At 47.5% G+C, this 24781-nt stretch overlaps 1 protein-coding gene across 1 annotated transcript in view; it reads left to right on the top strand.

Moving 5' to 3' along the window:
• LOC138467595 (potassium/sodium hyperpolarization-activated cyclic nucleotide-gated channel 4-like) overlaps positions 1–24781 on the top strand; it is a 2558748-nt gene that overhangs the window by 2345754 nt on the left and 188213 nt on the right. The window lies entirely within an intron of this gene.

The raw sequence follows: 24781 nt of genomic DNA, 5'->3' as shown, positions 1-24781 counted from the left end.
GTAGAACTTAAGTATCCCGCCGTCACTACAGAGGTGCCTCAGTATGTGGGAATTCTGTCATACGAATAGCCAAACTGAACAGGAATGAAGTCCTGATTAGTATAATATACCTAGCAATCTGATATGAAGTAATGGAAACATAATATGGTGTTTAATCAAGGCAAAAAATGTAAAGAATTACCGTGGTAAGAATGTGCAAATGGCACAATTCTCAAAGCTGATGTGCAACTGATGTCAAGATTGTGTGGCCGGTCAACAGCTGAAGAATCCGGCAGTAATAGGTCAGTTAGAGTATCAACTAAAGAAAGTGTAAGGAAAACAGAAAAAAAAGAATCATGAGACTAAGGAACTATTTCCCTGGTCCCTAGATAGATAAATGCACATGCATTCACGCTTACCTGGAGCATAGGGGGGCAATCCTGAACAGAGTCTGTTCAGCCGAGTGGCTTGTTGTTCACAAACCATGGAGACTACATGTGACCATGGAGATAAATAGAGGACTGAAGTAATAGGTGAAGAAAAAGGACTAAGAAGTAAATGGGCCTCAAGGTCGGCCATCTTGGAACGAGGTTATATTGTAATGAAGGTGTAGATCTCTAGGCATTCAATGACAAGAAGTAACTTAAATCGGGAAGCGTAAAGGTGCGTAACTAAATAAATTAAAAGGAAAAAATTCATACAGTACAGAAACCTATTGTGCGATGTAAATCGGACATTACAAATACTAGTCCGCACATCGTAGAACGGGGAGAGGAAAGTTGAGAAAAATAGTGTACCATGTGAAATAGAGTCGAAATTAGGCCTCATTACGACCCTGGCGGTAAGGGGTTAGCGCCAGCGTTAGCTGCGCCGACCCCTTACCGCCAATTACGAGTTCCCTTTCCGCCATGGCGGTTTTTACACCTGCTTTTAGCGGGTGTAAAAAACCATGGCGGTAAGGGAACTTGGTGTTAATTACGCCACCGTAATTTACGGTGGCGTAATTAACGCCTTCCCCACTCCCATTATGCCCTATGGGGCAAAAATGGGAATGGGGAAGGGTAAATGGGGATTGGGGATTTACCGCCCCGCCAAGGTCGGAATGGGGCGGTAAATCCCCTTACCGCCATGGCGTTAACGTAGTTAGCACCATGGCGGTAAAGTCACGGCCCTGGCGGTAACTTACCGCCAGGGTCGTAATGAGGCCCAAAGGGTCTTGAATCGAACGAAACGCTCGGATCTTAAAAGGGAAAAAAATAGCACGGAAAAAATGAATATAATGTTCAGATTATCTGGCTAAGGTCATTTAATGACCATGTGTAACCTATCAGTTCAAAATAGGTGGATCACATGGATTCACATTATGCAGGAAGAGGGAAAAAAAACCTTAAATCTCTCTCTCATTGCATGGACAACCTAGTGCAATATAGCAATCTCAATGGGGTAAATGCATTTATTTTACAAAAGATCAAAATTAAATGTGATAAGTATAACAGAATGACAAAAAATGAAAATTAAGAATAAGAACAATTTTTACACTGTGTTTACAGGCAATTATTTTTATGGCAACCATCTACTAGTCTCAACAAAGTAGTGCCTTAGATCACAGTCAGACACAGGAATAGCAATGTGACTCTCAATTTTATGTTGAAGATCAATCATTCCTTATTGTCAAATTCAAATCACAGAAAACAGTTCAATGTGAAATCTTCATTTAGACCCCAGGGCTGTAAAGAGCTTAACTTATCAATCCAATAAGCTTCTCTTTGTAGTAAGAGTGACTGATAGTCACCTCCTCTTGTAGGTCGTTTAACAACTTCTAGCACCTGGTATTTTAGTTGGGCAATTGTATGTTTTTGCATGTTGAAGTGGCGAGCTACCGGAACGTAAAGGAGGCACAAAGGCTATGCGAGAGTGGAGTCACCATCCACCTGCAAAAACTTCTTCAGTCAAATGACAACTTGATTCTTACCAGAAGGAACGTTCGAAAACTGATTCACTATCTGCCCAAATTGAGGTACATAAATTCTGATGATATATGAGTAGTACAATTTGTAACTGAAGACAGAAAGGAATTACCTGATAAAAACCACCCTGATGGAAGCTGCAGGTGACTTTTTGCCCCTAGGATTTGAGCTGAGTGAACCTCTTGACTCGTTCTTGAACAGAGTTAAATCTGGTCAAAGCATATATGTCATTACTGTGACCCCCAGAACTGCGACTGCCAAAAAAGCCAACTTCTTTTTTCTGCCCCTTTAACACCACATATATATGCGGGAGCTGACCCCCCGCGCCCCTGCCATACATGTATTATATACTATACCCCGCTCCCACATATATATGTGGTGTAAAGGGGGTTGAAGAGGAAAAAAGTTTGCATTTTTGGCAGTCGCAGTTCTGGGGGCACAGTAATGGTATATTCCAAAATGCCAGAAAGAATTCATGCAATCAGGCCACAAAGGGAACAAAAACAGGGTTAAAGTAGACAGAGGGAGCTTCCTTACTGCCGGAGGAAGAGGTTTGTCATCTTCTTTCTCTCTGTTTCTATCTTTCCTTCCTGTCCTGCACACTTTCTGTGGCACAAAGCACTTTGGGTGTGATGTCAGAAGGCAAAGTCTACTTGGACAGGGATTGGACAGGAATTGGACCTTTAAAGCAGGCTTGCGTTTGACCAATAACCTGCAGACTTTTTCCTTTAATAAAAAGGGTTTTTAATAAAAAGAGTTTCCCACTCGTTCTTAGATTCACTTTGGAGCAAACACCTACGGAAGAATTTCATTGGACCTCTTATAGGAGAGTTGACTTTCCAAAGCCATCCATCAGTGAGGTGAAAACTGTATCCATAGCAGAGGCGAACTCTGTCCCCTACCCATCCCCAGGGCACATTGGGGGTGAACCTGTTGCTGGAACAAGACCTGCATCTCTGCCAGTCACACTACTGCTAGGACCTCATCGTAGTGAAGGACCCCTGAAAATGTTCACCAGCCTCCCTTGTTCTGGGAGCCCGAGAACAAGGATTACACTTGTCCCTGAGCCCCCCTGAGAGAGACTAACAACGCAGGGAGCCAAGACAGCCAGGATTCCTGCACTTACTGGCGTCAAACCACTGAAAACCTTGATTCAAGCCTGTTCAACTGCATTGTACTACCAGGACCCGCTGGAGCTGCTTTTGGCACTCAGCAGGCACGTCAAACTCAAACTGCATGTTCAAACCTGTTCGCAGGCACACCGTGCTAGCTGAATACATTGTTGCCTCGGCTCTAACAACCCGCTCTTTGTTGCATCTGCTACCTTCAAACACTGCACGTCTCGCCGGTATCTTCACTGCTGATCTTCATTGTCACTTCATAAAGCCCTGGCCATCGGACGCCACATAGAACCACTCAATCCAGACTGTACATCTAGTCTCCTCCATCTTTGCTATCTACTCAACTGCAGAACTGACACTAATGGCCCTCATAATCCATAGCCCCTCGAGCGCTTCATCAAACCGATCCCATCACCAGCATCTTCACAGACGAACTGACCGTCAAAAGGGCCCTGATGATCCTCACAATCTACCATTTTTCAAGCATTGCTTCGAGCCACAACAAGATCTTGCTTGACCCCTTCTCAACACTTCAACAATGCAACTGCTGCATGCAAGCCATTTCGAACCACACAAACAGCACCAAACAACCTTGTTCGACAACAGCGACGTTGAAGCCAAGAAGGTACTATTCACTCATAACTGTCCCCCCACCCCCGGTCCATTTTGGGCCCAAGAGACTGGTTAGGACACATAGGGCCTTATTACGAGTGTGCCGGTCCGATAACAACGGTGTCGGTAAGCCTTCCGGCACTGTTACCGGACCGGAACACTCTGAGTGCGCAGGCGGGTGCCATCCAGCCTGCCAGGTCTGACCTGTTGGGCAGGACGGCACCTGCCAGCAGACTTTCCAGGAAGCACCGGCACCATTATTAACGGTGCCGATGCTTCCCTCATCCCCATTCCCATTGAGTCCTATGGGACTCAAATGGGACTCAAATGGGAATGGGGATTAACATTTTTACAGCGCCTGACTTCCAGGAACGCCAGGTTCATAATACCCTGGGGTTTCCTGCAAGCCAGGCGCCGGAAAAATGCACAACTCCAGCGGCAGCCTGCCGTTTTTACCAGTACAGCTAACGCCAAAGTTGTAATGAGGCCCATAGCTTTTGTGGTCAATGAAATTGCCTTTCAGCCCTGTATTCTTTCCTTCTCTCCTTTCTTGCATGTTCTCTGTTCTTTCCACAGGGGTGGGTTTTATCCATTTAGTTTTCTTGCAGATGGTGTGTTTATAATAATAAATTATTTATTTATTTATATTATTAATTTATTATAAAGGGCCACTAACCCAAGGGCCTCAAAGCGCTAAAATGTATTTTTTATATAACTTTGATTAGACATTCCCATTATTTGGGACTGTTATACTTTGCTGTTTGGGTTGCTACTAAATCACATCACCCCTCTTAAGAGTATTGCCTTCTCTCGACCCACGTTACCAAAAAAGGTGAAGGATGTATATATTTTAGCTGTGCCTGTTTTACCTTTATTATTGGGATTACTGTGTTGGTTTGTAAAAGTGCTAAGGGTGATTAGGTGGTTTATTAACTACTCACCACTATAGTCCTGCACAGCAGAAGTTATTTCTCACACAAATCTGTAAGGGGCCGTTGTCTAATGGAAGAATGTTTAGCCTTGTAGCAGGAGGCAATCCCAAAGTAGACCTTCCTATTAAAGTCCTTCTCACAGTCCAGTTGACCAATTTATATGAGGAATGGCATGGCCCTAGGTACCATGGACACATATGCAACCCTGGACAAAATAGAATGATTGGAAGTGGAACTTGTGAGGGTTGAGGTCACAGCTGCAGTGAATATGAGGGGAGAACCAACAGACGTAGGGAAGAGGCAGTTTGAATGGGAGAGTGAAGAGAGCAGAGGTTAATCTTTCCCTGGTTGCTTCAGAGTTGACGTCTACCAATGAAGCAGCTCCCAGTAACACGAGCACTCTCGTGTCCTGAAATAAAGAGGCACAAGGTATGGAAGAAGAGAAGAGCTTTATTTGAGGCCCCCAGGTAGCTGCAGTGTAAGCATCAACTGGCGAGGCACTCTCAAATGGAATCTACATGCACAAGGTTCTAAGGAGACCTGTGCATGTATTACCATAACATCTCCCCCACGTGAGGCAAAAGAAAAAGGAAAAACAGGTGGGGGAAAAGCGGGAAAGTGAAAGGGAAAAAAAAGGGGTCAAGTGGGAGAGGCAGAGGGAAGATGGGTAAACTGGGGTACATTAGTAATAAATATAGTCATTGTTGAAGTTTTGGATGATTTTGCGGTTCCTTCTGGACATTCTTCCAGTGGGGACTCGTTGATGCATGGAGTGAGGTCTGTCATTGTCCACATGTTCACAGAGGGATTCTCTTGGGGAATGTGAGGTGTGTTGTGATGGTTTGTCAGGACTGTTGTCCTTAGATATGCTGGTCTCTTGGATGTCTTTTGTTACTTTTATGAGATAATCTCCAGACCATCTCTTTCCATCATCGAGGATGACAGACTTCCCATGACAACTCACAACTCTCTGTGGAGGTCTGAAGATGGATTCACCCTTGAGAGTTTTCTTCGGTTCTTTGACACGTACCCAGTCTCCTTCACGAACCATCATCTCTTTTACTCCATGTCTGGAGTCGTATTGTCTTTTGTATATTGCTTGTTTTTCTCTTACTGTCTTTTGAAGTAGATCCATGTTCATCCTTGCTTCTCCCGTGTATAAGAACATCCACGCCGGTCTAAATCGGTTAGTTGCAACCCTACCTCGCATGAGGGTGAAGGGCTCTATGTTCGTGGTGGTGTGTGGGGTAGTTCTATACGCATGCAAAGCTTCTTTGAGAGTTTCTCTCCACGGGAGGTTGTTGGCCGTGGCCAGTTGGACTACGCTCTTCACGAGCCTGCTCATGCGTTCCACAAGTCCGTTGGAAATTGGATGGTACAAAGATGTTATGTGGCTGATGGACCTTTTCTTGAGGAAATCAGCAAATTCCATAGATATGAACTGAGACCCGTTGTCCGAAACCAATTCCTTGGGGTCTCCCTCCCTGCTGAAGATCTCTGTCAGGAAATCTATGACTTTCTTTGAGGTCACATTGTCCTCAGCTATTCCCCATTCTGTCCATTTAGAGGTGTAATCGACAAGTACTATGATATATACTTTCACTGTTTTGAGGTTCTCGAATGGAACCATGATGTCGATTGCCAGTTTAGACCACACATGTTTGGAAGGTTCAATAGGCTGTAAGGGGGTCTTTCTTAAGATCTTGGACTTGTCACTCATGGCACACGTGGAGCAATTTTTGACCAGTTCTTCTGCTTCTTTCCACATTCCTGGCCACCAATAGTTGTTTCTCAACTTGTTTTTCGTCAAGCTTCTTCCTAGGTGACCTTCGTGTGCCAGTTGGAGTACTTTTTTTCTGAGTTGGGTGGGTGGGATTACTCGATCGCCTCTGAAGATATGCTCATCGTCCATGGATAATTCTTCCTTGAAGGGAATGAAGGTTGTTAAAGCCTCTCCCGTTTCCACCCAGTCATTTAGCTATCGCTTCCCTGATTTCTCGATGTTCCGGATCAGTATTGGCATTAATTTTCCATTCATCTCTCGAGATGGCAGGGTTTACGACAGCTATGATGTCCTCATCTGGAGATGCAATCTCAGTGTCGATGTTGGTCGATAATCTGGAAAGACAATCTGCTACTTGGTTTTGTGGACCAGGAGTATAGCATAGTTGGAGGTTGTATTGCATGATGTCGAGGAACCAACGTCTTATTCTCGGTGATATAAGGTGAGGAGTTTTGGACTGAAGGACATTTACTAGAGGTTTATGGTCTGTTTTCAGTATGACGGGTAAGCCCCAAATTAGGTTCCTGAAATGCTGAAGAATCCACCTCAGACCCAGAGCTTCTCTCTCAATGGTGGAATAGTTTAGTTCGGCTCCCCTCAGTATTCTCGATGCAAATGCGATCGTCACGATGTCCTTATCTTGTTGCTGTTCTAGGACACCACCCAGTCCGGTTTTACTTGCATCTACGGATATGATGGTTTTAGCTTTACAATCGAACATTCCTAAGGCTGGGGCTTGGTTAATTTGAAATTTGATTTCTTCGAATTCGTTCTTGCATTCAGTGGACCATATGAATTTGGTTGCCTTCTTCAAGATGTTTCTCATGTTTTTGGTCTTATCAGCATAGTTGCTTATAAACTTGGAGTAGTATTCTGTCATCCCGAGGAAACTCCTTAATTGGTCTTTATTTTGAGGCTCAGCGATATTCATTATGGTGTCCATGAGTTTCCTCTTGGGGCTGATGCCGTTGGCGTCAATGGAATGGCCCAGGTATGAAACTCGGTCGCACTTTATGTTGCATTTCTCTAATTTGAGTGTGAGCCCACTTTTTGTATGACCTGTAGGACACCCACAAGTTTTGCGTTGTGCTCTTCTTCTGTACTGGCTGATATGAGGATATCCTCTTGGAAGCAGTGTATGCCATCAAGTCCTCCAAATAGATGTGACATGAGTCTCTGAAAGACTGCTGCGGCTGAAGCGAGTCCGAATGGCATTCTGTTAAACATGAATGCAACGAGAGGTGTGACAAAAGATGTTAGGTTCTTTGAGCTCTCCTCCAAAGCAATCTGGTGATAGGCTGAGGAGAGGTCCAGAGTTGTAAAGTATTTTGCAGGTTTCATGGTCGATAGGAGTTCAGATATATTGGGAAGTGGGTGTCTGTCAACCCATATGTTTTTGTTTAGGTCTCTCAAGTCGACGCACATTCTTATGGAATCGTCCGTTTTTTTTACTAAGACAATTGGGGCAAGCCATTCTGAACTTTCGATGGGCTGTATGATATTTTTATCGCAGAGGCGCTTAAGTTCTTTCTTCAATGCCTCTTTTGTTCCAAAGGGAATATTGCGGACTCGGTGGGCCACTGGGACAGCACCTCTTTTGAGGATTATTCTGTGTTGGAAACCTTTTAGGAGTCCAATCTTGTCGCAGAACACCTTGGGGAATTGTTTTGCTAGATTAGATTTGATGTCCATATCATTATTGAGCACACTCAGCACAGGGATTTCTTCTCCAGGGTGTATTCTTACTCGAAGAGCGGCTTGTTCTTCCCATCCCACAACGGAGGAGCCATCTTTGGCTACAAAGAGTTTGCAATATGTTTCTCTGTCATGGAACTTGAGGTTCACCCACACATATCCCATTATCTCGATGGGCGTCTTTCCATAACCGGTAGCTCTTACACAAGTGCTTCGCAGGTCATGTATCTTGCCAGAGAGTACACTCAAAAAGGTCTTGAGATCCACGATGGTGTAGGGGGAGCCAGTGTCTACCATTACAGGTAATGATATGCCGTTGATTTGCATTTTGACCCAGGGACCGTTGCTCTGTTGTTGGGATGTTACAGTGAGTATTTGTACCTTTTGTTGCATTGGACTGATAGATAACATGTCATTGTGCTCTTGGGTGCTTTCGATTACTCTCACAGAGGACGGTCTGATGAAAGGTCGCCTGGTGAGATTGCCATATCTGGTTGTCTTTCCCCGTGTGTTCTTGCAGACTTTGGCAAAGTGTCCAATCTGGCTGCACTTATAACACTCCACAGTGATGGCGGGGCATTCTTTGTCAGGATTTGCATGCTTGTACCATCCCACCTCTGGCAGCGCGTTGGATTCTGGGAGATGTATGGCCTCGCTCTGCTTGAGCCAAATTTCGAACCCCTTGATGGCGGAGCCTTTCTTACTGCTGCTACTAGAGGCTCGTAAGGCTCGGACTCAGGGCTGACACATTTGATTTCCACACTGGTCGTGTGGTCACGTCTTTCCCTCATGCATCGATCTCCCAATTCCATGCTCCTTGCTATCTCCGTGGCTTGGTCCAGGGTGGGATTTTTGGTTTGCATCAATTTTTGTTGGATGCGTGGATCAGCCACATTCAGCACCAATTGGTCTCTCAAATACTCATCACAGACACCTGTGAAACTGCAGGTTGACATAAGCGCCCTGAGGTACGCTATGTATGAATCAATAGACTCGCCTTTGAGCTGCTTTCTGGAAAATAACCTGTATCTTTCCAGTACTACGTTGGTCTTGTTGCCAAAATGACTGGTGAGTTTGACCAATGCTATGTCAAACTTGCGGTTGCCATCTCCTCCTATGTTGCCAGGTTCGGGAAGGGTTCTGAAAAGTCTCAGTGCTTCTGCCCCTATACAGTTCAAGAGGGTCGCCTCCTTGAGGTCATCATTGAATTTGCTGCCCCCAATGGCTCTGAGGTAGACGTGGAATCCATCGATCCATTGTTCCCATGGGCAGGTTGGGCTCCCAGGGCATGGAAGAAACTTGGTGGGAGGCGGAACGCCCTGCATGGTGGTGTGCCTGATTCTAGGTTGTAAGTGGTGAGGAATGGCGTTGAGTGGCACCAGTTGCTGTAGCGTAGGCAGAGGTTTTCTGTACTGTTGGCAGTTAGCAAGGAGGCGCTGAGATACAGTCTTTATAGAATTGCTTGCATGGCAGGGTGGGACCCGATTCAGAGAATGCCCAGGTGTATCTGTACTGCAGAGTCTTTAGGCTTCAGTGTATGGATGGTCCTTAGTACAGATTGTGACCTCACAATGGGCTGGGAGCACAGGTTGGCTGGTTCAGGGAAGACCTGATGGAATGTTCAGTTGTGATGTCACAATGGACCAAGATAGTGAGTGATTAGTCCCGGAAAGTCAGAGTAGCCATTGAGAGAATGAAGACTGCTAATGCTGTGTGTGTGTTGCTGGGCAACAGCTAGCAGCTTTTGAAAATGATGCAGGGTTCTGCTCAGGGCAGCAGTGAGGGTTTTACACAAGAAAAATGCCATTAAAAGGAAAGCGTAGGTTTCATTTTGTCCGTTTTACACATAAAATGCCAAATGAAAGGAAAGTGTAAGTTTCACTTCGTCCTCCCCCCTCCTCTGACCTGATAGATGGACAGCTCCTGCTGTCTGAAGCACTTTTGGAGTAGGGCAGGAGTGCAATGTGCGCGGCTCTAAACTCCCAGCGGGGAGGAGCGGCACCCTTTACAGTGGAGAACTGAAAGGTGATGTCGAGGCCTCTCTTGGCTGTTCCTCTTGGCTGTCCACAGCTGACAGGCAGGCCGCTGCAGGCGCTGGCAGCAGAAGTCGGCGGCAGCGAAAAAAGGGGGGGGCTGCGCCCAATCAGGTGACCTAATACGCTTCCGGGGTCCTCGGGGTACAGTGCCTCGTCGCCATATGAAATAAAGAGGCACAAGGTATGGAAGAAGAGAAGAGCTTTATTTGAGGCACCCAGGTAGCTGCAGTGTAAGCATCAACTGGCGAGGCACTCTCAAATGGAATCTACATGCACAAGGTTCTAAGGAGACCTGTGCATGTATTACCATAACATGTCCTTGCTACATATTGATAGTGAAAGACTACCCAATCAACCGTGTCACTCCACTGTGGATGACACAGATCTAATCAACCGAGCCTTTAGTGGACTGCTTACTTGCCATCCAAATCATTTCTTCAAACAAGTGGATATTTAAATGTTTGAGATCTTTATAGCAAATTCCTTTAGAAGCTGAGTCAACTGAATCTACCCGTAGGGTGAGTAACTGCATCTAATGTCATTGGCACGGCTTGTATCTTTTAATGTACTTGCTGCATGGAACTGTGCCCCACTCTCTCTGTGGCCTCATTGAATGCATGTGTGCGCCTTAGCAGGCCTGCATGCCTTTAGGGCCCGATTGACTGCATGTGTGCCTCTTCGCAGGTTTGAGATGCAAACCTTTGTGTCCATGGAGAACAGCCACCAGCGACATCTTTCAAGCTTTTGTATGCAAATGTACCATGCAACCACAGACAAGGTTAATCTTTCAAGGGCCCATCAGCTGGAGCTGCTGACTCAAAATCATCTGGCTTCCTGATGCTTAGTTGTGTGCAGCCGGCAATATGCACAGAGCCCACCTCCCGTAAAAAAAGAATACACTATTTACAACCGGGCAAACCCAGGGATGAGAATAGCTTTCATCCCCTCGACAGGAGTGGATACATGGCTGGTACCGGTGCAGAGCAGTTGCAGAGCCCCTAACTTCACTCTGGCCTGCCTAGCCGCCATGGAACTAGAATAGGGGTGTCAGCGTAGAACAGAACCTTACCTGCTGAGCTCCAGTTAAAGACTCCACACACAAAATAACCTCACAATGGGTCTAAGACAATGAATCACTACCCTAATAGTAGAACACTCTGCCCAGTGCAAGTGCCATTGTGCGCCCACAATGGCTCCAGGAGAATGACCACTCTAGGATGATTCCAAGCTAAAAGACAAACATTCTGCACCTTGTGCAGTCTCAAGAAAACTTACAAGTTAGTCAATTTACAAACTATAAACACGTTCAGCTCTTCGGGACCCTTGAATTGATCACAAACGTTATGGCCAAAATTAGCACTCAAGTACCCTTATTCTTCCTAGCCAAACCAGCATACCCCACTATACCATGGCTCAAGAGAGGGAATACTTGAAAACGTAGTTAACACCATAGACAATGAGGAGCTGAGGGCCATCCAAAAAGGAGTTGCTGATGTTACATTCTTCGGGCAATGCTTATACAGAAAGCTACCCGCACAAGAGGCTGGGGTAGGGGAATGTAATGAGTATGAAGCATCAATAAAACAACTGGATGAGACATGACTCCAAAAAGAATGTGGCCATCAACATTACCACTTTTACTCCCGAGAACAATCAGAGGGGAAAAATGTTGAAGACCATATTTCTGCTTTTTGGAAGCTTACTGTATCTTGCAAGTTCGGAGCTACAGAGGGTACAGATGAGTTGATATAGGATAAAGCACATTTCTGGCAATCTGACCTTGGAAGAACCAATAGCCATAGTAAAGAATGTTCGACACACAACTCTGTGCCAGAGCTATATTTGAGAAACCTGAAGGTGTCTCACTTGCTAGTCCCGGGGGATCTGTCATCCAGGTGGCCAGGACACAGCCATAGCTATTGGATCCAGTTCCTGAATCTAGACCAGTACCGGAGGATCACCTGGATGGAAGTGGGACACCGACGGGTGAGACGTGTGTTAGGGAGAATTCTCTCTTTAGGCTGAATTTCCTAACCTAGTGAGTCCCCCAGCAGCTTTGCTGGATTTCTGGAGTTTGTTTTTTTCTCCTGCCAAGAGTGAGGCTCTTTTTCTCCCACTCTTGGACATGATTTATGGTGTTCCTTTGACTGTTAATGTGTTTTATGGGCTATGGGGTCCTTTACTCCATAGGGTCTCATGTGTTTTTACTATGTGTGTTACACAGCACCCTCCGTGCAGTGACACAGGGGTGTCATAGTGACACCCCACCATAGACTCCATACCCCGGGACTGACTACTGTCTCCCAGGGCATGTAAAGTCACCATTGGCTTTACTAGTCCCAAATTATTAACAGAAACCGGTACAAACCATCATATTGTGGACGTACTGGTCGGGGTAATTCGATTGCCCCGGGGTCTGTTAGTCGAGGGGGCACGTCTCCGTCCCCCCTGATCGAGTTTTGGCTGGTGGCAGTGGATACTACTTTTTATATTTGACCGCGAATATATCCCTATGGGATTTTCCCATTGTTCGAGGCTACCAACTTTAATTATTTAATTCTCATAGCCTCGAACATACCGCCGGTTTATTTAATTAATATTAATTCGCCGGTTGGTATTTTTTGCCAGGACTCGATTCTAAAATGGCGTTTGTGTTCTCTTCTGTGACTCCAACCCAAGTCGAGCCCTTTGTTCCACTTTTTGGCGGGCTTCTCCACAGAAGCCTCCAAAAGTGGTGCCACTCTGTCTGGGTACCACAGGGGGTGTGGGAGGGGGTTTAGGCACCCTGGACTGAGTTACCTTGGTAACTCAAGTCGCACTCTTGTGTGATTGGCCCAAGTGGTGAGCCGGCCGGCTCACCACTTAGCATGTTTGATTGACAGCTAGGCTGAGTGAATGGGGGTGTGCTGCATAAAAGCAGGGCTTTGGGGACTGGAACTTCAGAAGTCGCCACAGGACCTGAGAATCCGACGAGGGAGAAGCTGAGCCGACCTACCACGACGACACCACCGGTGGAGCCCTGCGGAACCGACTCACCACTTCCCGACGACAGAGAAGATCTCCCGACTGGAGAGGCTTCTTCCCCTGACTGGTGGGCACAACCAGTTTACCTTCTTCTCTTCGCATCCTAGGCTGTCTTGTGGTCGAATTGCCCGTGCCAAGCACCCCGGCAACCGGATAGCCACTTACCTCTGGACCGTGAATAAAATGACTGCTCCTTTTACCTGAGAACTCCGCGGTTGGTTTCTTCCCTGGCAGTGCAACAGACTCCTGTCTTCCTCCCCGACGAGATCCTCACTTCCCCTGGATGAAGCACCGACTTGCATCCGCTGCCAGGAACAACTGCCCTCGCTGGAGTATTCTCACCACTTTAAGGTACCGTGTCCGCCAGGCCTCCCTTTCTAAAGATTGCTACAAGGTAATAATAATCCCTTAACCTTCTGGACTGGGTTGGCCGCCTTGACCTTCTAATGGGTCCCTTTCTTTTGGTCCAACTCTTTTTTGAACCTTTGCAAGACTCTTGTGCACTTCAACCGTGTGACCTTGGACACATTTCGTTCTGATCCTCTTAAAGTGGATCCGGCCTTCTGAAATCTAACTACACGGTTTTACTTGCCTCCCTCTCTTGTTTTGTTCTTATGAAAGGGTTGGGATCTGTTTCATATTATACTCTGCTTTTCTCTCCCTTTTAAAATGAATTATTAGAGTGCCATCTGCGTTAAGCGCTCACCGCTGTCTGAAAATAAGTGGGGCTTTACTTAAGACTTGTCTAAAATTCTTCTAAGGGAGTGTATATCGTTTAGTGACCGTGTTTTTGAATTGCTTACTGTTAGTGCCTGTGTGTTTTTCTAGATGTGGTTTTAAATAAATAATTATATCTCTTTTACACCAAGCTCTGGTCAGTGTTTACTTGTTCTACTGTGCTCTTCTGACCTATTGTGAATACTCTGTATACTGCCTAACTCTTCTTGAGGGAAGTCTGACTGCTCAGCCACAGCTACCAAGTGAATCTGTGTGGTACAGACTGCTACCAAGTGGGTTTACTGCCAAACACCTGTAGTCTTAAATCTTTTGCAGTGGTCCCAGAGAGAACTGCACAGGTTTCTGCCTAACACTGGTGTACAGCGGTGGGATTTGTATTGAGTATACACTTTAGAGTGCTTTTTGAACACTTTAGGACAACTAACCACAGAGCTTAGCACTAAAAAGCTGATTTTCTAACTATGGGCCTCATCACGACTTGGTCGGTAACGGTAACGTTATTAGCGCGGGGGCTATTAGCGCGACCGCCATAGCCCCCGGGGCTAATAGCGCGGGATCACGACTTGGGCGGACTTGGAAGTCCCTATTCCTCATTGAGCCCATTCGGGAATGCCCCATTCCCCATTGGGCTCAATGGGGAATTTTCGCGCTCTTACCGCCAGCGGATTTCCCGCCGGCGGTAATAACGCGAATTCTCGGCGGATTTCACACCAGCTCAGAGCTGGGGTGAAATCCGCAGAGGCCCTGATTCGGCGGACCCTTAAATCCGGCGGTAATAGCGCTACCGCCGGATTTAAGGGTTACCGCTGAGGTCGTGATGAGGCCCTATGTCTGCTATGGAAAGTTATACCCTAGAATCATTGTCTGCCAAAACTGCTGATTGCTTAAAAGTATTGTGTAGTCATAAGAATCTCTCTGAGAAGGGCAAGAAAATGGAACTTAAACTTATAGAAAGATTGTTAGAAAACCAAAGTCTGGGAGGTACAGAGGAAACCACCCCCCCCCCCCCCCCAGGAAATGTAGAAAACAGTGATGGTATTGATCTGAATCAAAGTCTTGATAATGAGTCAGAAGAAAAAGTGAACCTAATGAAGTTAGCCACTCTGAGCCTCTGTCTGCCTTACCTACTGTACCTACTGGGCCTATACCAGGTCCTACATGTAACCCTGCTTATTTTGAACTTGAAAAAATGAAGCTTGAATTAGAGTACAAAAGTTTTATTGCTCAATCTGAAAGAAACCAAGAGCTAGAGTTCAGAAGAATGAATGCCCGGGCTGAGCAGAAGCAAGCTGAGTTAAGACTCAGAGAAATAGAGCTTAATCCTGAACTAGAAATGAAGAAGTTGTCTGTGGAAAATGCTTCTCTCTCCTCTGGTTCCTCTAGGAGTTCCAGTCCCAAAAGACCCCGGATGCCTAAGGAATTAGTGGGTATGTATGAACCTAAGTTGGATGTGTTGGATTGGTTAAAAATGTTTGAGTATAATCATGGGCTCCAGGACATCACAGGGAATGAGTTACTTCCCTGGTTGTTCTCTAGGCTTCCCCCTGTTGCAACTGATGTGGTAATGGAGTTGGGGGAGGTGGATAAGAAGGGTTATGAATGTGTGAAGCTAGCTTTGACAGCTAGATTTGGGACAACCCCTTCTCAGTACCTTAAGAGGTTTAGGACCCTCAAAAAGAATGATGGTACCCCTTGGGCTACCTGGGTGAGTGAGTGTTTGAAAAACTTAGAGGGATGGATTAAGGGTTACAAGGTGAACACTTATGAGGGAATGAGAAATCTTGTTATGTTGGAGTCAATTTATGATGCCTGCTCTCCTGAGCTCAGACAGCACTTGGCTGATTCAAAGGAATTAGATTCCAGGAAGCTAGCTAAGGCTGCTGACTTGTGGGTTGCCAACAGGGCCACTCACAAGGATTCAGGGGTCACTCAGAAAAAGGATGAGGGAAAGCAGCCACCAAAAGGGAACCAAGAGATTTCTAATACCTCCCAACCCAAAGAGGGCCCCAAACGACAAAATAACCAGGGTAAGCCCCAGGGTAAACCACAACAGGCTAGTGTACCTTCTGGCCAAAAACCAGAAGACGGTCAGACCAAGCCACCCTTCCAGAGAGCATTTGGAACATGCTATCTCTGTGGGGCAACTGACCACATCAAAGGGGATCCTAGATGTAAGGGTAAACCTACAGGGATCAGCACAGTCTTCTTAGCCTTCACTCCTGAGGAGTAAGTCCAAATGCCTAGTGCGCACTTTGAAGTCTTTGCTGAAGAACCTTTGGTGCGACTGAGGCTCTAATATGGCTTGAAAGTGCTGGTCCAAAAACCACCTCCTGGTCGCATAATGGCAATGCTATAAATTAAGGTATGCGCTCCTCCCCACGCTTTTTAGTGCTTTCAATGTTATTGCCCCCTTTGCCAAACATTTGCTTATAATTGTACTGTGATTGATTACCATTGAATTTAATGCTCGCAAAATGGCACCTATGCATATGGTCAGTTAACAGAATTGTCTCGTGACTGTGACTGTGTTGTGCCGGCATCTTCGAGTTTTCAGTTCAACATGCTGCCGTAATTGAACAGAGGAATGGACCATGAAGGCTCATTTACATCTATGCGGCGTAATACAGAAATTGTTAGCCCGCGAATTAGCTGAATGCAAGAAGGAGCGGAACCCATTACTGATCAATAGAGCTGCCGGAGGCGGGACTTTGAGCGGAGACTTACAGAGGCCCCCTTTGTGTGAAACGGACGGAAGATAAAGATGGCCGAGAATGCAGAATTTTACAGACCGGAATGTAAGAATTCAAAGCACGACAGGTAGGAGTGTGCTGCGACGGAACTGACTGCCTAGTTTATGCTCAGTGATCATTATTCCTATGCTAAATCTTCATTTGTAACAACATGTCTGGTTTTCAAGACTGTGGGGGGTCATTACTAGGTAGGCGGTAAGCGGTTAATGGCACCGGTAAAGGTGCCGGAGCCGTCAACCACTTACCGCCCTATTACGAGGTCTGCTTGCGGGAACCCGCTAAGGATGCCTGGTTTTACCAGGCGTCCTTAGCGGGTCCCGCGAGCAGACCAGCATGCTAACAACGGGCCCGTTATTAACGGGCCCGTTAATAGCATACTCCCCATTCCCATTAAGCACTATAGGGATTTGAATGGAAATGGGGATGTACCGGGTCCGGGTTCCATGAATGAGGAATTACCAGGCCCTCCAAGGTCAGAATGGCCTGGTAATTCCTCATTCAAGGAACCCAGACCCGGTACACAGTAAGGGGGTAGCCATGCCGCTAATAGCAGCATGGTTACCTCCTACATTGTAATGACCCCCTGTGTCTTCTATGGGAGGAGTTATGACGCTGCATTCTGAAGCAACTTTTTTAAGGGCAATCTCCTCTATGCGAACAAAGCCATCTAAGATTAGCGAGGCAGTTACATTCCAACAGGCTTCATGGGTATTTGTGCTGTTACATAGACTTCTGCACAACGTTGATGAGGCTCTTATCTCCGGGGCTAAACACTTGCACTCTAGTTACCGCGAGTGAAGTTAATATGTTTAAATAAGGACAATTAACACGCCGGCGACATCCTCCCCAGCCTATCAGTTCACAACAATGCAGCGGTGGAGGTATGTGTCGGGGGATGTGACCAAAGGTTGTAAAAGGGAACACTGACACCGGGTAAAACAACCCTTTCTTCGAAATAGAGGTTTACGGCTTTGCTGGCCCATGGTTCTTTGTGCTGCTCTATTGTCACTGTTAAGATATTAAGCTGCACGTTCCTTCATGCCCAGAACCGTTTTGGAGAAACTAGGTCACCCCTCTAAGTGCTGAATTAATCTGCATTAAACCAACAACATTCTTCTTACAGTATCAACACTAACTGATAGGTGACTGTACTTGCAGCCACACTTCTGCATGCTAACTGATTAAAGATTGGAAGCATCTTGCAATTAACAGTAACTTACAACTCCACACCTTCAACTTAATGATTTAAATGGTAATGGGCTTGATATGCTGGTGCCGTCCTCTCTTTACTATCGACAATAACTTATTTACTGTATATGGCCCTCATTACGACTCTGGCGCTAAGTGAAAAACGATGGCGGTAAATGATTACCGCCATCGTTTTCCACTAGGTCCGATTATGACCCGTGACCGTTAACTACGATGCCATTAGCGGCATCGTAGTTAACGCTGCCGCTAACTGCTCCAAGGACGCGCGCACGCGACCTCCCACACCGTAATTACCGGCACAGCGGAAAGGTACGCGAATGCCGACCCAAGCGGACATGCACCTAACGCCATCACCCAGCCCGTTAAGTACCTTACCGCCATGGTGCTAATTACGCCATCGCGAACCAACCGTAAATGGCCATGTAAAGTGAAACCAGCTGCCACAGGTGCACAGAAACAGCACAGGTGGAGGCAATACAGACTCAGGAAGTACAAAAAGAGCACACCCCACCCCTTCCCACACCCAGTCACACTCCACAATGATACCAATAGGACTAGCAATGTTGGGGCTGGAGGACCTGATAGCAATGCAAGTGCTACAACAACAACAACAACAACAACAACAGGCAGCACAGAGGAGACGCAGGAGGAGAAGGAGGGCAAGGCAGGGCCAGCAAGCCCCACAAGCACAGCCAGTGCCACCACGCAGGCAGCCCCCAATCCCACGCATCAGAGCCAGTCCATTCAACCTCACTGCTGAGCAGATCCACACCCTGTACCGTTTGGACCGGGACACCATCACCGCCATCGTAGACATGACACACAACGACATTGTCAGCATGATAGAAACACCAACCGCCATCCCACCCCTACTGAAGGTAGTGTCTGTACTCCACTTCCTGGCCACAGGCACCTACCAGCACACAGTGGGACACTTGCATGGCATTTCACAACCATTATTCTCACGTACACTTATCCAAGTGCTCGATGCCCTCCTCAAGCACACAGACGACCACATCTCATTACCACGGACTGCCCAGGAGATTGCAAACACCAAAGTGGGTTTCCATGCACTAGCCGGCATACCTGGTTGCATTGGTGCCATCGACTGCACCCATGTGGAATTGGTGGTTCCACATGCCATGGAGGTACCGTACCGCAACCGGAAACAATTCCACTCAATCAACGTGCAAATGGTCTGTGACTCCAACAGGATCATCACACATTGTTGTGCCCGATTCCCCGGAGCAACCCATGATTCAATGGCCCTGAGGAACTCCACAATACCACGCTACATGGAGCGACATGCAGGCCCAAGATCCTGGCTACTCGGTGAGTCTAATGTCATGACCATGGAAATGTGAATTGGGTAGGTGAACGACGTACCAATGCATACTCCACTGGGCTGAAAGGGGGGGGGGTGATGCATACTCCACCGGGCTGAAAGGGGGGGGGATGATGCATACTCCACCGGGCTGAAAGGGGGGGGGGTTTAATGATGCATACTCCACCGGGCTGAAAGGGGGGGGGGAATGATGCATACTCCACCGGGCTGAAGGGGGGGGGAATGATGCATACTCCACCTGGCTGTGAGTAGCAGAGACAACGGAGCCAGATCATACCCTAAAGCAACCCAAACTTCACCCAACACCAGTAAACCCAATACATGATGTATTCAGCCCTACCATGTGAATGAGGTCGTGTCCCAACCATGACACAACCATCTGCAAGTGCATTGTACCAATTCAGACCACATTGACTACAACGAAATGCACCTACATGCACGTCACCAAATACCATCAACCGAAAGGCCTGTCCCCCATAACTGCGCACGAAGGAGGCACATGACGGACAGAAACATCAACACACCATTACACAGACAGCAGGGCCCCCAAAATGTCCCTATCAACATCAGTATTGCTCACTGGGGTCATGATGAGGCCGACAGCAATGTTGCAATGATGTGAGCATTGACATCACAGGACACGTGCCAGGCCACCAAAACAAACGGCATGAACAAACACAGTGGATGGGCACTCACAAGGCACTCGACCCCTCTGCATACATTGGTTGATGGCATGCAAAACAGGCCATGAGAGCCATGAGCTTATACCGGTCGCATAGTGTGAATCAATTAGTGCATTTAGAAGTGTTCCAAAATAACACTTGGAAGCAAGCCATGGTGGCACATCATGTTCTGAATTAGACGTCATGACTGACACATACATTCTCGCCCACATACAGGTGATGCAGGCTATCCCCTGAAGAGGTGGCTCCTTACACCAGTCCGGAGCCCACAGAACCAGCACGAGGAGGACTTCAACCGTGCACATACACGTACCCGTGTGGTCATTGAGCAGGCATTCGGCCTCTTGAAGGCACGGTTTCGCTGCCTCAGCAGGTCTGGCGGGGCACTCCTGTACCGCCATGAGAAGGTGGCAAAGATGGTCATGGCATGTGTCATGCTTCACAATATGTGCGTCAGATGAAATGTGCCCCTGCCCCCTGACGCAGAACTGCAACCACCTGACGATGAGGATGAGGAGGGTGCAGATGGGACCGCACCTCATGGAGGAGGCGATGCACAGGAGGGGCGTGAAATGCGTCAAAATATCATCGACCAATGCTTCTAGCACACACGGCTGGTGCGTATCACATGGAGACGGCACTTGGGGCACTGTGTGTCTCTGGGTCATGCACACTGTGGACTGTACACCAATAAAGCACACATACGCAATGAAAATGTCCACACATTTGATTTGGGAAAAAGGAAAATGTGTATTTCAATTGTAAATTCTTGTGACACATCCCCTCCCACCTCCCCCCTGAACAGCCCAACACACCCCCTCCCCCCTGAACACCCCAACACACCCCCTCCCCCCTCCCCCGTGAACACCCCAACACACCCTCTCTCCCCCTCCCCCCTCCCCCCTGAACAACCCAACACACACCCTGTGAGTGGCTAAAGATGCCTGTAACAGTGGGCACACGCTATTGCAAGCCCCCTCTCCCGGCCCCCGGGGCACCCCTGCCTGTGGAGCGCAGGTTCCGTCCTGATCGTCGGACGGGGCTGCTTTGGGCAGAACTGGCAGCGGAGGATGTCCCTGGCTGCTCACGTGCATACATGTCCTGAAGGGTGTGGGACAGCTCTGAGAGCACACGGCGCACGGCGGCAAGTTCCCCACAAATGTCCCTTGAGGTGGACTGCATTGCAGCCCTCAGGGTCTCCGTGCTCCGCTCAATTTCGGACCTCAGGGTCTCCGTAGATTGTTCTATGGCTGCCCTAGCCCCCCCACATTCCGCAGCATGCTCATTGAGGAGCGTGGACAGCTGTTGCTGACATGCAATGACATCCTCAAGGGACTGTTGCCTCTGCTGGGCCATGCCCATTCCAGGTGGTGTCACGGAGGGGCTGCTCCCCTCCTGTGGACTTTCAGCGGGGCATGGGGTGGATGGCCAGTCCTCTTCCTCTGGGTGCCCCTGTGTGGGATCCTCATGGGGGCTGGTATGGGACAAACAGGGGGAATGAGGCAGGTCAGTGGGGCGTCCAACATCGGGCTCCTCTGTATCGGAGTCAGAGCATGCTGCAATGGCAGCTGTCTCCCCTATGGTGCTGCTGCCTGCAGAAGCTGTGCCTTCGGTGGTGGACAATGTGGGGACGTGTGGTGCTGCTGCTGCTGGCCTGCTGCCTGCTGGGGTGCCTGTCGGTGGCCCGTCCTGTGTGCTGGCAGAGGATTTTGCCTGCTGCGGGGTCTGGCTCACTGCAGCTGAGGTGGAGGGTCTGTGCACGGTGGTCTTGGCCCCCTTGGTTTTTTTTGTGGCAGGGGTGTCCTCATCCTCGGGGTTGGATTCTGAGCCTGTGGTGGAGCAAAGGAGGGAGAGCGTTATTGATGGGTCTGCGGACATTGGAATGGCAATGATTGACATGATTTTGGTCACTAGATGAGGCACATTTGTGGCAGTGGCATGCAGGTTTCTCCTTTTTGTGTGGAATAAGGATGGAGGTATGTGGGTGCCTGCAGTTAGGGTGTGCATGCTACATGTATACAGGGTGGAGGTCGCATGTGGCTGTGGGCAGTGTCCAGCTGATGTGTTGCATTTACACTCTAGGGCAACATAGTGCTACACAGGAATGGACTTCAGTGACTATAGCATGTCTTGATTTGAGGCACCTACCTTCATCGCCTGATGTCGGCGCTCCTCTTTCCATCCCTCCTACACCTTCGATGCCTTCCATGCCTATTGTGCTGGCACATATTTCCTCCCATGGTTGGAGTTTGATAGGGGAGTCAGATCCCCCCCAGTAGCCAGGCCCAGGTTGCGATTAGCGGAGATGATGCTTCTGACGCGCAGCCTCAGGTCATCCCACCACTTCCTGCACTGCTGTGGGTTGCGGGGTACGGTCCCCACCGCACTGACACGCTCTACCACCAGGGACCATATGGCCTTCTTTTTGGCTATTGCCGGCCTGGTCATTTGCGTAGAAAATACTACGGCAGCATTGTCCTGAAGAGTCTCAGCGAGCATGGTCAGTTCCTCCCGAGAAAATCGGTCCTGGCGCTGCCGATCGCATGCCTTCTTCACAACTTTGGGCATTTTTATGTAGGTAATTGGGTGGGTGATGGGTTGGGACAGGTCTCAGGTTTGGATCTGGTATGGTTGGGGAGGATGGCAGTGGATTGTGTTTTTCAAGATGGCCGCCGTGCTGTTTCCCGTTCCTCTGCGATGACGCTACTTCCGGTTCCGCTTATTTACGGTGACCGCTAATTACGGTCACCGCTAACTACGGTGTCTGCTCACTACGGTCGCCGCTAAGATGGGTGGCGGTAGTGCACCTTGCGCGGCGTACCATGCCGGTAGGGGCCGTTTCCGCCATGGCGTAATTTACATTAACGCCATGGCGTAATGCTCGTGCGCGATGGGTCGGAATGTGACGCTCTTTCCGCCATCGATCCACGGCGTAAACGTTCATTACGCCATGGCGGTAATGTCAGTTACTTACCGCCTGGGTCGTAATGACCTCATATGTATTTTGATTATGATAACTGTTAAACGCAACAGCACCAGAAGGTATAACTGTACAAGATCCCAAGAATATAATGTCATGGGGAGTGGGCACACAATTTCGGATGGCATACCACAGAAGTGAGAGCATAATCTGATAAAAGACTTCAGACCTCATTACGACCCTGGCGGAAGACCATGGTGCTATTAGCACCATGGTCCATGCCGGTAAGTTACCGATTCCGCCGTGGAGAACGGGGGAATTACCACCCCATTACAAGTTTGGCGGGGCGGTAATTCCCCCTTCCTCCATGGCCCTTCCCCATTCCCATTTTTGCCCCATAGGGCTCAATGGGAATGGGGAAGGCGCTAAGTACGATGCGGCACCGTAATTAGCACCAAGGTCCCTTTGCGGGTCCCTACTTTAACGGCTGGTCTATACCAGCCGTTAAGGTCGGGTCCCGCAAAGGGACCTCGTAATTAGGCGCTAATAGGTTAACGGCGCCGCAGCCTTTTACGGCGCCGTTAACCCATTAGCGCCTGGGTCGTAATGAGGCCCTTCCTCTCGCTGGGGTTATGTTCATGGAGTTTCACTCGTTGCTACAGCATTATAGCGAGGATGAACTATGTGGTATTATGCATAAGAAAGGTTGATGGGACTACAGTTATCAGCTCGACCGATAGCAGTAATATGTTAACTGGCCTCTTGTTGGTGGATGTATGTATTTAGGAATGTTATGCATGAAAATGTCCATGCCACATCCGAATTGATTATGAGTTATTAAGAGTCTGTTAACCCATTTTACCGTGGACACAGTGATTTTAGATGAATGACAGAATGTACTGGCCGGAATGTGTGCAGCACAATAACAGTGGTTGGCCGTGGATCGATAAATGGTGTTTAAGATGAGTATATTGGTCACCAATTAAATTTAAGGACTATATTAATAATCCTATGTTCAAAAGTTACCAAATTGCGAAGGGGGTATTCAATATAATTTATATGTATCATTCTATTATGCACCGGAGGTGAAAGGGAGGGGAGTATATTGTGAATACTTAGTGTATTGCACCAACACAACGAATATTGAAGTGTTCAGTTTGGGGGAGGACGGATCAGGGATTTAGGGTTCTTTAGAATGTTTTTGCTTGGAAAGGCGCAGCTGTGTCCTTTAACTAGCATTATCTTAAGAGGGTTTTTGTCTTTTCTATTTTTATTTTGTTATATTTTATTATCAGGATCAGTACGGTCTATACTCAATTGCATATCCACAGAAAGAATGGTGACTAAGGCAAGAGATGAACTATGTTTTGTTTCATGGAATGTGAATGGTATAAATAATCTATCAAAAACAAACAAATAATTAGCCACTTTAGTGACTTAAAGGCAGATAGATATATGCTTATTACAGGAAACACACTTGTTGCAAGAGGAGGTAAACAGACTGAGGAAAGGATGGGTAGGGAGTGTATTTGGTGGATCCTCAACGCAAGGTCACATGGAGTGCCAATATTAATATGTAGAAATTCTCCAGTTCAAATACTGAAACAATACTCACACAAGGAGGGCAGAATGATTGCACTGTTAATGAATATCCAAGGGGAATTTGTAGCATTGCTTAATATATATGCATCAATGGTGGTTAATGATTCATTCTATAGATATATTGCACAGACACTGCTGGACATGAATACCTCCAATATAATACTTGTTGGGGATTTCAATGAGGTGATCGACCTGTTGATGGACAAAAGAAAAAGTACCCTGGCTCGAGTAAGGAATGGCCATTATTTGTCTTTACATGCCTTAATTTCTGAACACAGTTTGGTAGACGCATGGAGATTAGAACACCCGTCAAACAAAGACTATAGGTTCTTCGCAAATGCACACAATACATACTCAAGATTGGAGATGATACTGGTATCTGGCA

This window comes from Ambystoma mexicanum, chromosome 4q, assembly GCF_040938575.1.
Source record: "Ambystoma mexicanum isolate Mex_15411 chromosome 4q, UKY_AmexF1_1, whole genome shotgun sequence".
Classification (NCBI taxonomy): domain Eukaryota; kingdom Metazoa; phylum Chordata; class Amphibia; order Caudata; family Ambystomatidae; genus Ambystoma; species Ambystoma mexicanum.
The sequence above is the reverse complement of the archived record's forward strand: the minus strand, read 5'-3'. Positions and strand labels throughout refer to the sequence as shown.